At 43.3% G+C, this 16,044-nt stretch overlaps 1 protein-coding gene across 2 annotated transcripts in view; it reads left to right on the forward strand.

The window, feature by feature from the left end:
- Window positions 1-16,044, forward strand: part of LOC105672143 (uncharacterized) — a 354,839-nt gene that overhangs the window by 112,768 nt on the left and 226,027 nt on the right. The window contains exons 12-13 of one of the 2 annotated variants that reach the window (XM_067353333.1): window positions 3,642-3,812; window positions 15,103-15,173. The gene's annotated coding sequence lies outside the window, so the exon portion shown is untranslated. Of the gene's footprint in view, window positions 1-3,641; window positions 3,813-13,876; window positions 14,734-15,102; window positions 15,174-16,044 lie in introns of those variants that run through there. The other variant, XM_067353334.1, reaches the window with a different exon arrangement.

The following is a 16,044-nucleotide window of genomic DNA, read 5'->3' on the forward strand; positions in this document are numbered from 1 at the left end:
TCAGAGATTTCTAAAGTACGAAACAATACCGTTTTTATGTGCGCACGGTTTTAGTACACAATATCCCATACTTGAGAATTTAATTAAAACCGTTTTATATCGCGAACCTCATCAACGAGGATACGTAAGAGAATGCGAGGATTAAAATCACAGAAGCTCTCGGGCGCTGTTGAGTAGACTGCAATAAACGGGATATCATATCTAGACGTTACCCCGAAGTTTAAGAAAGTGTCGGAACTTTCCCGGGTTATTGCCCGGAACCTTTCGAGATTTTAGAATTTCGCCAAGTTTTGGCGACCGAGCGTGAAGTAACGACCTTCCCGCTGAGATGATATTGTCCTCGTCGGTTTCCCGGCTCGGAGATGGGGATCCGATCGAGAAGCTCCGCTTTACAAATGCTTTGATGTTCTTTCGCTCGTCGGACAGAAATTCACACCACGCCGAAACGATGCTCGGCTAATTGTTTTGTTCTGAAACTTTCGGCGGCATTGTGTCGACGACCGATCGTCGACCCGTCGCATCGGGACGAAAGGCCTGATCTCCTTTTAAAAAGGCATTAAACCCGATCGCGCTTAGAGGGGCGCGATCACGGAATAATATCTCATAATTAAAGCGAAGCCCGTGGCGGACGAGTATCAGTCAGACTTAGCGAGACGATCTGTCAAGTCGCGCCACGAAAAGTCCGGGCTGGAAAATCTCAACCCTTTTACGTACGGTCACGTGACCTGACAGGCTGGGGACCCCCGGCACGTGGCCCGGGGCTTGTGTTTTAGATACGCGTGTCAAGTCCCGAAACGTAACCTTCGTCTACTCGTTCTTCTTCTTGTTTTCCCTCCTTCGTCTTTCCCGGATTTGTTATTTTTTACAACACTGCCACCTGCAGACGAAGGCGCGGTTGTCGTCGCATTCGTTTGCGGCGACGGCAACCGCAAACACGCCGTCCGAAAGTGCTGAATAAATTAGGAAACTTGTATAAATTGGATGTGACGCAAACTCCGAATTGAATAATATTTTTATTGACTTGTTTTTACGGTGCACTTACATATTTACCGATGTAAGTTGTCGTATATCGCTTGTTGTTAAATTTTGTTTTCTTTCCCGCAATCAATTTGCCGAGAACATTCCGCATTCAGCTCGAGTGACTCGAATATTGCCCTTTGTCGAAGTTACGACCGTTGCAATACTAAAGGAGGATGTATGAGGCACGAAGAAAGACCGTGTGGGATGGGACGGAGATTGGGCAACTCGTGGTCTCGGCTAATTCTTTTTCTAACTCTCTTTTACTTCTTTTGGTCCTCTTTCACGGTGACGTCACGGTGTCCAGCTCGCGCTCGGAATGGCGGAAGACGGCCACGTTAATGGCCTCGTAAAAGTTAACGACAATGTTCCCTTACGATTTTCTACTATCCTTTCGTGCCTCCGACCGCCGCGCAGTCTACTCGTTCTCAAAGAGCCGCGTCTAAAATTATTGTCGCGAACGTGGAATTAATTTCCGCCCTCGCTGCAGTCGATTGAACTTCCGTGCCGTTTGTAGCGGACTTTTGATCGTACGTTGGAATTAGAAAAACTTGTTGGATGCTATTCAGACGTTTTGGGTGAATCTGATTTTATGGGGTTCGACGACCGAGTTATCGTTTAGAATTGCAAATCCCGGGATTATTAGACTTCTTGCCAATATAAGTACTTTATCCGGATTATTTCGAAATCCGGATTATTCCAAATTATTTATTACGAAATTGTTTTTGAAGAAATTTTAGTGTAATGAAAAATTCAGTTTAATTTATTGATATCAAGAATGAAAAAAATTTTAGAAAGACATCAATCTGTTTGTTCTTCTTGCAGAAGATATCTCGTCGGAGAGCAAAATGTAAACGGTTTTGCATAATTATTCTCACTGTAGTACAATTGCTACTATTTCGATCGTATCGCAGACGGCGTAATTCCGCGACTAGGAATCTCCGATAATTGGTAGGGCGCTTAGCATATTTCTGGTTCTAATCACAGACACCAGTCAGTAAGTAAGGGCGGTTTAAAGTCTTCGGTCGATCCCTCCGCCCCGTCTTGCCACCCTCGTTGTACCGAGATAGGGGCTTAGGGGTGAGACCAATCTGCTTACAACCCCCTTAGCCTGAATAATTAACCCGGGAGGGAGGGGGGGGGAGACAGGAGAGAAGTCGGGGAATGCGCGCGCTTTTTGCCCGTGTCATTTATTACCGAGACCACCTTGTTCGTTAACTTCGCATTTGAATGTGAATGGGCGTCGAACGAGCGCGGGAAGACAGGTACGTAACGCGACAGGAGGTACGGGCCGATCGATCTATCTTCCGGAATTTGTCACACCTTGGGCAAACACGCGGTGAGAGGGTGACTGGCGCTTTTTTTCCCGCGATTTTCCCGCGCTGTCGCGGCTTTGGTTTCTTTCTTTTTTTTTCTCTCTCTCTCTCCTCTTCGCGCCAACAGCGGCACCTGATTGTTCTCAGGTACGTTGGAACAGGCTCTCCCGTTAATTCGCCGTCATTAGTCACACGTCGAACGCGGCAGCCGGGCACGGTGGAAAAATTTATTAGCCTTCGTACCGGCGCTACCCGAGTTCCGTGCACAAAAGTGTGTATTTGCATGCGAGCGCCGCGGCTTTCATTTGCCTAAGCCACGAAGATCCGAAACAGCCCGGGCTTCGTTGAGGCTGATTTCAACCGCCATGGTGAATGGCGCCGACGCGCGGGGTGACCGGATTAATGGCGATTTTGAATATTTAATTAATGGAAGTGCGCGCCGCTGGACTACGGGCATTCATTCTCGTTGCTTCGTGCGAACATAGCCTTTTTGTTTAGGTTTTTTTTGCGTATTTTATTCTTTCGCGTTTATTTTTGCGTGAAATTTACTTGTATTTACAGTATTGTTGAAATATGAGCTTTTTTTCATGACATTTTAATGAATGGTTTTTTATTCGCAGTAACAATCTATTATATGTAACATATAACGAATTTTTAATCTTTAATAATACGTTTTCATATTTTTATTGAGACATTCTGTATAAATTGAGATAATGAGAGACGGGTTATATATATATATATATATATATAGCAACTCGTACTTTAATTCTGCGTGCGATGAGGTTTCTCGGAGTCTTTAAAGGTCTTTTGTTTGTCGGGTTAGGCGGCGCTTGAGGAGGAGATTAAGGGCTGCCGCTGCAATTATCTCGATTTGTCAAGTGAGTGGATTATCACGCGAGGTCACTGGAACGTTACTTTTAATAACGAGGGTCGTTAGGCCTATGACAAATTTCGCGGGCGGCCGCCTACTTCACGCTCGGCTTGCCGCCAGATGAGGATTCTCAATAGGAATTCATTTAATCTTTGGCACGTTATTAATTAATAACGGAGCAAACGACCGAGAGATAGCATCTCAATCCTCGCGAAGGGTCTCCCTCGTAATATAAGCATCTTTGATGTTGTATTTATTGATATTACATGAATAGTACATGAATCTACTATTGTATTAAATATCATTTAACTGATAGATATTAGATACATATTGTATAAAATAATAAAGAAAGAGGCAGAATAAGATTATTTGACAAAGGAAAAGATTTTTTCATAATTTGTGAAAATAATCAGTTAATCGATATAATTCGTTTACAGATTCGCCAGCGCGAGCTTCGAGCCAGCTGGATTATCTCGACTTCCTTGATGCGCGGCAACGACGACTGGCAAAAAAGGCGACACCATCACCCTTGACAACGATCGTTAACTCTTGTTCGCGATGACCTCGAGCCATTTGCGCTTTAGCCGTCGCCCGTGCACGCCGACTGAGTAAGTACAATCGTTTTTAGACCATACTGTATAAACCCCACGGGCGGAAAGGGGTTAGGGAAGATCATTATCAGAGGCTTAACCACGCGAGAATTTTTAATCAGAGGGAGCGCACCCCTCGGGATAATACCGTTGCTGCCGATAAACGCGGAATAATTGTCGCTCGGTCGTATTTAATTCGGGATTTCGATACGGACCGCCGACGGACAATACTTGCGCGGCGGGCGCTTTTCGAGTAGGTGCTACCCCATAGGATTACCCGGTACAGGCCCAGTCATCGAAACCATGTGGTGACATTAGAAGCGCGCAATGTTACGAGTTACCACTCCGCATTAGATTCTTCGCCGGCGCGAATGGTTCGATTAAAATGTTTTAAATACACGCCGAGCTCTTACTTCGCTCCGTACTTGTTTTAATCAGCGCGCAAATTATGTTACCGGCCGTTCCAGCTTTAATAACGCTCCACGAGACGTAATTGCTGAGGTCACGTATCTGGCGTATGATGATGTGAGAGATGCGTCGTAATTAACTGAGCAGTCGTTAAAATTCTCGAAACTCCAATACTGCGAAAATTCTTGTGGCGCTGAGAGACTGCTCGATGTCAAACTTCTTGAAATTAAGTCGATTGCCGCGCGTTCGAGCGCCCCGACTTGGCTGGCTTTGACTCCCGAAAGCACTAAACTAAACGAACCGTGGATAGAACTCGGCTCCAGGGAGAGTACTGATTAGCATCATCTTAAGGTCGTATAGGGCGCCGTAAGTGTGCCGTCCCTTTGGCATTCATATGCAAAGCTGACCAGATAGTGACCGCCGATTTACATAACGTTAGATTGACCGTGATTTCATTTAACTGAGGGTTCCGCTTCTGTACACGCCGGTGGCTGCGAACAGCCTTCTCCGAGACGCTGTCTCGAGGAAATTCATGCAAAGTGACATCTTGAGAACGCATCTCCAGTAGCCTTGTAATCGAAATTCCGAACACTCCAGCGCGTTCGCGCCGAATCGCACAATCCTAAATATATTCCGTGTATCACGGCGTGTTTCATATACAGTATGTTCTTAGACAGATATTATCCCTATTTCGGAATCTGTATGTAAATATATGCACAAGATAATTCACATTTACGCAACTATGAATTATACGGCAATGGAATTGAGCAACATCTACACGATATAATTTTTATTCGTTAATAGTGCCTAACAATGTATAATAGTTAGCATAAAAGTTTCGATTTACAATCGCGTTTGCCATGTCGGAATTAACGGTTGCGAAAGGGCTGGGCTTTTTATTGCTCGTGTAAACGAGGGATTTGAAGACGACCGTTTTTCGGGTGGGGAAATCAATACTTACACGTCCGGAATACTTAGTTTAATACGCTTATACTCCGTCTGGCGGAATCGCAGAGCCGTGAAACATGGTATTAACGGATACACCGATCCCTGATGGTAACAAATGATAGGAGCCTTAATGGTCCGAGCACGAATATACGCTCGTCTATATCTATATACACATCGAACGTCTCGACGTGAGTGGAATCCACGCTTGTCCCTTTGATTGATTGCTTTTGTCACTTAGCCACCGTGAAAGGCTTTCGTGCGATTGTATCTTTTAATTACGAACTTAATTATCTTTCGCGTTTGCTAGCTTTTCCCATATTCGTTCGCGCGCGCGCGCGCGCGCCAGAGTCGACGGTGAAAAAGATGGGGTTCGTATTTAAAGTCTTATTCCCCGTGGACCACGGGAGTCTGTAATATCGAGTTCTGGCGGATGAACTTCTGCGTATAGGGTGTAATAATGTTTGAGATTCGCACACGCGAATATTGAATTACGCGCTTCTAGAAAAAATTTCGCATAACAATATTGCGCGCGACGGTAGGTGTTTCAGAAGGGATGTAATGACTTTTGTAATTATATTTAGTCATGCTGAATGTGCTTGCGTCGCGTACACATATTATTGAACGTTATGTAGGACCACCGTGTATACCAACGCAGCATCATAGGTATATCCAGGGTGTATGGGATACGGGTTACTAAGGCCCCCATAATGACCGCTGCAATCCTGCCCCCGCACACAATCCCATAATTAAATCCGTTAATCAAGGCTTACGGCTCGAACTGACCCTATCGACTTGGTTTATTGTGATCTGCGTAATCTATGGTAAATTAAGACGTACCGCCGTCGCAAAATCGCACATCTCGTTTGCCTAACGCCAACTATTCGCCGGCCATTAATTTATCGGCTTCATACTTTATCTTGATTACGATAATCCGACGTAATTGTAATCTCGGTATCTGAGTCATGCGTAAAATATCACAGTATTTCTTCTACTAATATTTACCAACGTAAAGCAAATGTTTTGTGTGCTCTGTAAATGTCGGAAGAACGAGAGTGAAATAGGAGAAAGACGGAGAGTAAGGAGAACGGTATCTTTATCACCGTAATTATTTCATTTTCAAAACGAAACTGTTAATTAGAGCTTGCGAGCGATTGTGCTAATTATCTGACGTATCGAAGTACTTTCTACTCGCGAGCGTTTCGAAAGGATTGCAAGCTCTTCAGCAGAAAACTGAGTGTACACTCCGAGGTAGTAAGTGATCTTTCATAACGAAGGCGCATTGCACCGAAGTCTCTTCATCTTTAGATTCGTCTTAAAATTAATTGTCCGGCTTATCTCTCTGCCTCGCTTCCTCATCTCGCGCTTTATTGCTCCGAACGAGAGACGAGAAGGCACGAGGTTTAGCATTGATCGTGAATGCCCATGGAGGCGACCTCTCACAGCGAGCTGTCCTCTCCTCTTCCTCTTTCGCTCTCTTTCTCTCTGTCTTTTTTCTATCTCGCCCTTGTCTCTCCGACGTTTCGTTGGCTTTGAAATGACAGAAGTCAAGTAGAGCGAAATACGGAGAACGCGGTTGAAGTGTAATTGGCACTGAAGTGTACTCGTCTTGGTTCATTAGAGAAAATATCTTCCCCATTGTTGAGGGGCTTACATAGCCTCGAATATATCTCTCTCTCTCTCTTTCTCTCTGCTCGTCTCTCTCTTCTTTTCGTTGCCCGCCGCTTTTCCGCGCTGATTCTTCCGTCGTTTCCGCGCACCGGCTGCCTGCTTGTAGGGACAGAATTATTTTTGTTTCGAGTGGATACGGTCACTCGGTGCAACCGCCCCTCGCGCAGTCCCCCCTCTTCCTGCGCTACGCAGTGGCTTATTGTGAAACGTGGAAAAGCTTGTGACAGTCTAATCTTCTCGAGTGTCCCGGACGAATAGGCCCTGATTCTCGAGTGATCTCGAAGGGGAATTGACCCGGATGAATGTCGGCCTCTCGATCACGATATTTCATATTTTGCGTTTTTTTTTGTTAGGCCGCCTATCTGTCTTTGGCATTTTCTTTGAACTCCTATTTTTTTATCGCACGAATAAATTTGTGCTTGCTACGTGTCAAATCTTATTCTTGTTAAAATTATTCGTATATCGCGCGAGTTATTTCAATCAATTCGAATACTCGCCGTTAAATATGTATATAAGTTATATTTAAACCGCCATAATCGTTTGATACGAATAACCACAGGCCAAGTGGCACATCAGGGTGAAATATTCTCTAACCGCAGCTTTGCCACTCGATGATTGCGCGACCCCAGAGGTCTTCGAGTACGTGCCGTACAATGGAAACGCACGTTTAATGACCACCATGTTTCGCCAACAGCTTATTAACTGCGAAACGTTTCTGCACGCATCTCCCTCAGAAATTTGTTTACGTCCGACCGTACGACAATGTGCATGCTGCAAGCGCGCAGCGAACGAAAGAAAAGGGCGTGCGTGAGCGGCAGCGTGACGAGAAGAAAGAGACAAGAGATACATACTGCCGCGGCACACTTTTCGAGAGAGCCTCTGCGAGCTCTCGAGATGGAAAGCAGAAATATACGGGCCCGCTTTGTGCACAAGTGGAGTGTGCACGTGTAAGAGGTCTTCACGGGAATAAGTGCTTGCTTCCACATACCTGCATACTTCAGGTCCGCGGAAGCACCTGTTGAAACCCACGAGCTTTCAAACTCCGCGCGTTCACTTCCATGCCGATTTGCCGCCGCTCGTTCCGATCCGATCAAATAAGGATTGGCTCGTTCTAATTATCTTAGAACTCATATTGCTTCGAGTGCGCAAACAGAAATGTGTTCTTCGCGGTTGTGTGTTTAGTTAATTTAAAGTGAAGCTTCAAGGGCATCTTAATTCAAAGTTTCGATTATAAAAACATATTTCATTTTAAAAAATCGCAAACATACCGATAAAATTTGTACAAAAGCTAAATTATTTTTGGCAGCGAATTGTTCTGTGCCACCAAATGCACTAATTGAACATTCTGTATATAGAACGAATAAATATCTCGTCGCTTAACTCCCTCGTGCCGTGCATGCACGCGCGTTTATGTTCCGCGGTCCCCTCGACATGAGCGTATCCATACCGCGCGTCACGAGAGGCAGGCAGGCGCTCTCGTAAGAGGCGAGACTCTGATTATTTATAATCAGCCGGGGGCACCTGCCGAACTGCGTTCCCATGCGCCTTGAAATAGCGTCGGTGCCGCGAAGGGTCACCTCCCCCGTTCGATAAAAAGGCAAGCGCGAGTTGTCGCATCTGACACGTCACAAGGTGGTGCTTTGACCGAGAGAACGCGCGTGCTAAATATAACGGATCGACCATGGACGCCCCGTAAAAAAGGCGAAACCACCGCCGCGTAAATATAGCGCGTCTCCCACGACGTGGCCGCTACCGTAGCCGTCGTCACTAGATGGATATATTTTCCCGTTTGTTTGGCATTACTCACGTTTGGCCGCACCTGAAACAGGAGAAGCCATCACTCCCGACACCGAGTGCGTTTACGAAATGATGTTATTGATCGGACTCTGTATGGCCGCTTTAAAGCCTAAGATCGACGAAGAGCGTTAAACCCGGATGACATCCAGGAACGTCAGGCTCCCCTCATAAATCAAGTCGCCTAGTCGTGGTTATTTATTTTAGTCGAATGTTTAGTACGTGTTTAGTCAGTGGCGCCAAGCGCACCTCTAATTGCGTAACATCGCCGACAAGTTTTATGATTTTTTACGATTTATTGTTTCTTCTTAGAGGAGAGACATCTCAACGCTGTAAAATTTAAAAATAGTAATTTAAATCACCAGTATAAGATGAAATAAAGCGTGTGTATAGCGTTACGGTACCACTGGCGATTAGTGGAAAGCTTGATTAACAATTTAACATTAATTATGTGGATTTTTTTTTGTATCACTCGCCTGTATCTTGATGTAATATATTTCACGCTGTTGAATTTTTTTTTTAAGTGCGTGAAAAATCCATAAGCGCGTCCACGATGTGTGAGTGATACCTCGAATCTATAATAAATCAAACCTTTCACAAACCGCGGCGGATTCATGACTGAAAAGTATAAGTGGGAGCGGTGGTGTGGCGGCGGCGGCGGCGACGACGCTTCTGGAATGATGTATGGCAGTGGCTGAGGTAAAAAAAGGCATCTCCCTCGAATCCTGATATAGATTTTATTGGGGAGTAAACCCGGGTTACGTGACGGCTCATTACCCAGTTTCGTAGTGGACAGCTGAAGAGCGGTCACCCTCTTGCTGTACACACAGATACTTCCCTCCGCGTATGATGAGGAGAGCGGCGGACACGGGCAGCCATGTGTTACAGTCTCGTCTCGGAGATCCCCCTTTGGTCAACCATTCGCATTATAAAACCATAAAACGCACCATTTTCGCAGCCACTGTCGTCCTTCATACGCGGGCCATGTGTCCGGCGCTCGTTTTTTTTTTTTTTTTCAGAAAAATTGCCGCCGTTGGAAAGTTACCATCTCTCTTTTTCGAGACACTTCGCACCAACATCGGTTCCTCGTTTGTCTCCATGAGGGTCGGCTTCGGATGAAAAAAAATTGCTCCGCGAATGTTCTCCGCGTATGAATATTACCGGGAGTCGACGATATTTTTTTTTCCCTTTTACTGCGGTGGATCATCCTCCATTTGCGCCGGTGCGGTTTATGCCACGATAAGGAAAGTGAAACAGCCGCTGATGTTTCCAGCGGACGTGTTGACGCAAAACAGGCACGCCTTATATATGCCCGTCTGGTTATTATCTTCGCAGCTGTGCTGAAATATTATGGCTCTCGAGGATCACGGGCGAAATTTTTAATCAGGCTGCGAACGAAAGCTTCTTATCTAAATTGACGAATCTTGTTGATCGCGTTTTTCGCTATTACATTTGCCACATAATAACCTCTTATGAAGTGTTATATACGATTCGAGACCTGTTCACGTCTCGATAAGATTTAAATATCGATTGGACTCTAATGTAATATAAAGATTTAATTAAATCATGGCGTTTACAAACAGCAATTAATTTGTCTCATAATTTATACGAAAAAAACTGTCTTTAAAAAATTGTCATATATGAGTGTAAAGAGATATGGTTGAGAAAAGTAAATCGAGGTGTATATATATATATGTGCTTAAATAAGCGATTACGAATGATATGAGAATTTTCATTGATCGCGCAAAGTCCCCGAACGAAAATATCAGGTTATCTAATCCGGTGACGTGTTTGCGGACTCCATTGTGAGTCGACGGACAAATTCGGCTTTGTCCGGGCTGTGGCTGGCGGCGGGAATCAGATTCCCGGGAGAAAAAAAGGAGGACAGACACCACCGAAAGAGGTTAATCCACCCACGTATCTTGTAGAGGCTGTCCCGGCTAGGTGAGAGATCTGAATAGAATTAATATCTAATTGTTGGTGCGCGTGACGACGAACGTTGTCGCGATCTTTTTCGGCGGTGGGCTCAAAGGGCCACCCAACCGAAGAATGGTAGCCTTAACTAACTATAGACTCCTTGGACGACATAATCTCTATCCTAACATGCGAAGCGAGTGTGTTCCTTGCCGCTAAGTACACATTCAAGCACGCTTCTGCTCCCCTCTCGCCCGTCCGCCACTCACGCTCAGGCTCGCGTGTGCATCGGTAATAGTGGACGTATGTGTGCGAGCGTACGGTGGATGCACAGCGATTTACGGGGTTGCTTGCGTGTATGTGTGCGCAACCAAAGAGGAGGAAACATGCACGAGGGGATACGCGCGCGAGAGAACTCTGATCTTTATGAGTCACCGTCATTCGGATAAAAATACCGGGGCGCTTGTACAAACAGTTACCCTTCGGGTGTCTTTTTGGGCGACGCCGTATCGCCCGGCACAGGTTCACACGGCACTCGACCGACCAGGTGGCCTCACCTGAAAGGCATGAGATTCCAAAAAGGAAAAAGAACCGTCCGATCTCGCTCTCTTTAAACAGTCAGCTGGGGAATTAGCTAATTCGTCGTAACGCGTTACGGTCTAATAATGCATTTCAAAACCAGCCGCCTGCGACCGTCGTTCGTGTCAGTGTAACATTTTGTGGAACTGTAGTATGCACATCTGGAAGAGAGATAAATGGAGAGACAGATTGACCAATAGAGGTGTAATTACAAGGAATGAAATGATTGCACGATGTCGTTAATTGATATCAATTAGCAGCATAGTTACGCCTACATAATAATTATCTTACCTTTTTTTTCATAACGACCAGCCACTGTTGCACTTTGACTACGCGCTCGCAGATTGACCAATCTGTCGTAATACGAGAGCGCGTTACGGTCTAGCAATGCATTTCGAAACCGTCACGATTGTCGACGTGTTTATTACCGTAACGTTTTATAGGATTACGGTTCTCGCGCGTAGAGTACCGCAGAGGCTAAATTAAAGAATAAATCTAGTTGTACGGATGGATTATAGAATCCTTAGTTGATATTTATCGTCAGCATTACAGTACCTTTTATCCGCTAATTTTATTTGAACGGTAATTATTTTTCGAATAAACACGCGGTCACGCACTTTGCCTATGCGTTTACGGATTAACTGATTTTTCGCCAGAGCGTATGAGTTAAATATAGAGCTTAAGGCGAATTACCTGGCTGTTGATATTTATTTGCGACATAACTTCCGCCGACTAGCTAATCTCATCTGATAGGCGTAAAACGGTTTCGAAGGAAACGTCAAGACGGCGTTGTCCCCGCTAATGATTTACGAAACATTAACTAATTGCGGCGACGCGCGAGATCGTGTCTGCTTATCGTCATAATTATTGTCGACGGTAAATTAGACGTGCGCAGATGCGCGGAGCGGATTAAAGTGTAATCACGCCGATATATATTTGGAACATAATTCTATGCTAAAGCGATTTTTACCACTCGGTTGTTGCGTAATCGCGCGTTTTGTCGTCACCGCGGCGGTTTCAGAGCGCAAGGAGAAACGGCGGATCTCAAATCTCCCGCAGCGAATTCTTCCGAGACGCGCGCGTGTTTCGACGCGGCTTCCTGCGATAGTCGACGTGCTGCGGGTCATTTGTCAAGGTGCGCGAGGATCAAATGGATGCATCAAGCGACGCTGCAGTCGAAAGATCATAAACTCAGCCGCGTACCGTTAGGAGTCTCTTATATCCGTGAAGCGCGTGTATAATAAATAATAACTGTTGGAGGACACACATTCTTCGATTCTATAGGATCTACCGGCAGGATCTCTATCGAATGGACGCGAGGATCGAGGGATCCGAGCGAGAGCAGGTAGATATGTCATAAATACACGACGACAATGCCCGTCGTTTGACGGCGATACTAATGATCGGCCTGGAGAGCGATAAACCGATACAAAGGCGACGGAAAATCGGTGAAATTGAGCAGAACGGATATACCGCCGTGGGCCTTTGAAACGCCAGTTTCCGGTCGGCTAGCCATGCTTGCTCGACTCTCGACTTTAATGATGGGAAATGACGGTTTATGAGCCGACGACGAGGAAGTTTGATTTATCTCGCGTGTGCGCTCGTTGATTCGCGCAGTCTCTCTCAGAATACAGAGATTTACTCCGATGTTTGTACTTCCGTTGAAAAGGTGTTGCATCTCGTGCTCGCTGATTCGAATCGACTCGATGCCTGACGACATTTTGAATATCAGGGCGTTCTGCGTCGCGCTTTGACAGGAGAACGACGCCTGTCATGAGCCTCGCAGAATAAATAATGTCACCGTTCAGATTCAAATGTTACGAGCGTGTTGTTCAGTAATGCGTTTTCGAATGCGCATACGTTGGTCACTCAACCGGATATATCAAATTATCTGTTCGGCGAATTGTCCATTGATAACATCTGCAATCGATTTCGTGGCGAAGCGTGTATTTATACGTGGAATACGCGGGAAAAAGCGGCTTATCATGTCGGCGATAAATTTGATTTGCGCCACGATTAAGGGTAATTATTATTTTATTGCGTTGAAAAGGGACGTAAAGGCCGCGATTTCGGCTGCGAAGAGCGTCGGCGATTTCGTGATGCAGGCTAATAAAGTTGCACTGGCTAATTTCTCTAGAACCCTACGGCAGGAGCCGGCTTGATCCAAGGGGGATCGCCGTCGGCCCACGAAACCACCTACGGCGAAGGAAATACGCTTTTAGGCCCACGAGGGCGTTTAGATTCCAATCTAATAAATACTTCCTTGCAGACCTTTCGGGGGTGAAAACTCCACGAGTTAACGTTTCCGGGGTGAGACAGCTTTGTTCTTTTCGTACGCGCTCGTTCATTCACCTGCCCGGCTTATCTAACATTAGAAAGAATATTGTAATTAATTTTGAAACCATATATTATTTATATAATTATAATTATGTATGTATGTGTGTCGTATTATGATGTGTGTTGTTATAAGAAATTGTGTGCATATAATTATGTGTATATATAAATAATAAACAAATAATTATTTCTTAATAATAATTATTTTGATTAAATTTAATTAAATTTTAGGATATTGCAATTTACTCTACACGCTACAAATTTTGCTTCTAGTTTTATTGATATTTGATATGATTATTTAATATATCAATGTTACTTGTTACTTGTTGAATCGATATCGATTCGAATATTTCGCTCTAGTTAGTTAAACATTTTGACGCTACGCGCGCCCCCTTCGCGGCGCCTATGACACTCCCATTACGTCTGATCGGAATTTGGAGCAAAGTGGACGGTTCGTAATTAATCACGTATTTTATCCGCTAAAGCGCATTTGTACTGTGTAAATTCTTGTCGGGAGTACCGATTTAAGTAACACGCAATTGCCGGAACGTATTATTTATACTGGGGATATTCACATTTAACGGTACTTTGTCGATTGTCTGGCGGCGGGACTGTGACTTGAAACAGGTTATAATTCCAGTGAGTACTTGTAGATTTTGATGTCGTAGATATGCGAAATTGATTCCTACGTTCGCTGAAAAGAATTGAAACACGATAAATTCCGGATTCTCCGGAAAATTTGTACTGATTTTTCTCATTAGAAAACGGCACCGGGTTTTTCGAATAACTGAATATTTCTCAGAACGTAACATGTTCTCAGAATATAATATTTTCTTAGAATATAATGTTCTCAGAACATAACATGTCGAAAATATGTCAACAACATATCGAAAATTTAGCTCGACGGAATTACGGTGGGTAAAATGTAGTTGTGTTGTGTACATGTTCGTACGTGACGACCTCCCCGTGACCGCCAAGACAATCATCTTCGTTTCGCTCGCTCCGAATGTGTGTTATTGTCGAGTCGACCGCTGAACGTGTAACATTTCACGCTACAATTAGGCGCAACACGGGTCGCGGTACAAAGCGTTTTATTTCGTGTTCGCGTTTTATATACCGCAGCGTGCCAAATTCGCGACGTAAATCTGTGATTTTCGTGTAAATGAAGCACACTGACTTTCGCTCGGGCGCGTGTAACTTAGTGCGAATTTCCGTCACACTTTGAAGCAGCTGATATGAGCAGTTTAAGCTGGAATCTACAGTATATGTGGAGCAAATTGAAATATTGTACTTGGTGAGTACAATTACTTATTTCTTGTTCAAATTGGCACATAATTGTGATAGCACATACGTATATAATTACAATTTATGTATTAAATGTTTATTAAGATGTTTAAAATATTTATTGAATATTTCTTGCAGTTTTATATAATTATTTATGCAATTTGTAATATATAGTATAGTATATATATTAAAATAAAAATAATATAATAATATATAATAATCAACACACACACACACACACACACACAATTTTTAAAGCAGAATGAAAGTAATTTGATAACATGTAATAATCTACTTATACATAAAATATTTACTATAATTTATATTATATTTAAATATATTTTTATATACTAATTAAAATACATATTATCTTTTCCAGGTATAGTTGGAATAGATACATTTTTTCCTGATGAATGCTGAAGATGATGTAGCTTTTCGATACAACAACCGGTGAGTAAATTTATTCATTACACTTGCAAAAAAAATCTTGCAAATTGAAAGTTAGAGTTATTGAAACTGATAAATTTGGATAGGATCTTGGAAGTAGTTTGTTTGAAAGATAGAAATCTGTAATATTTTATAAAGATAGAAATTTGTAATATCTTATTGTCTTTGTGAGATATAAATCTTATGTACTTGATTCACTATTGTGTTGCGTTAATGTGGAAGTAGATATACCGCGAAAACTGGTTGCGAGTAAAACAGCACATAATTGCGCTTTTACATAGAAAGGATGTTGTGCGAAAGCGCGGAAGAAGTCAGTTTGCGATGTACAACATGATAATCGTGCGTTGGATGTTTTGATTGCGCTTAGAGAGTTATTACGCGTACGCAGGTGTACTTGTTTCATAAGGATGAATGTCTAAAGATATGACATGACAGCTCACCATTACGAAGCGATATATAAGAAAGTATAAACGAGTTCATTATTAATCTAACAGTATTTCATTTAAAATAATAGCACATACTGATTGAAATATCTATATGTTTGATAAAAGAATTATTATTTTTTCATTTTTTTTGGCGGAATAATATTGTTCCTTTTTATTTTTTGATATTAGTGTAAAATCTATTATTTTATAGATCTTATCTATTATTTTATAGATTTTTAAATCAATTTTTTCTTTTTTTATTCTTTATTTAATTGAAAAAATCTCATACACATATTTCATGATTCGAATTGTGAATAACGCGGCATTTATTAACAGCTGACCACTGTCATGCATCCAACTGCGATTTCTCCGCGTTCGTTTCGCCGCATTAATTACATGGAAGCCGTTTTGCGTCACTGATACTAACGATTCCTTCCCTTTGTGCCCGC

Source organism: Linepithema humile, chromosome 4, assembly GCF_040581485.1.
Source record: "Linepithema humile isolate Giens D197 chromosome 4, Lhum_UNIL_v1.0, whole genome shotgun sequence".
NCBI lineage: Eukaryota > Metazoa > Arthropoda > Insecta > Hymenoptera > Formicidae > Linepithema > Linepithema humile.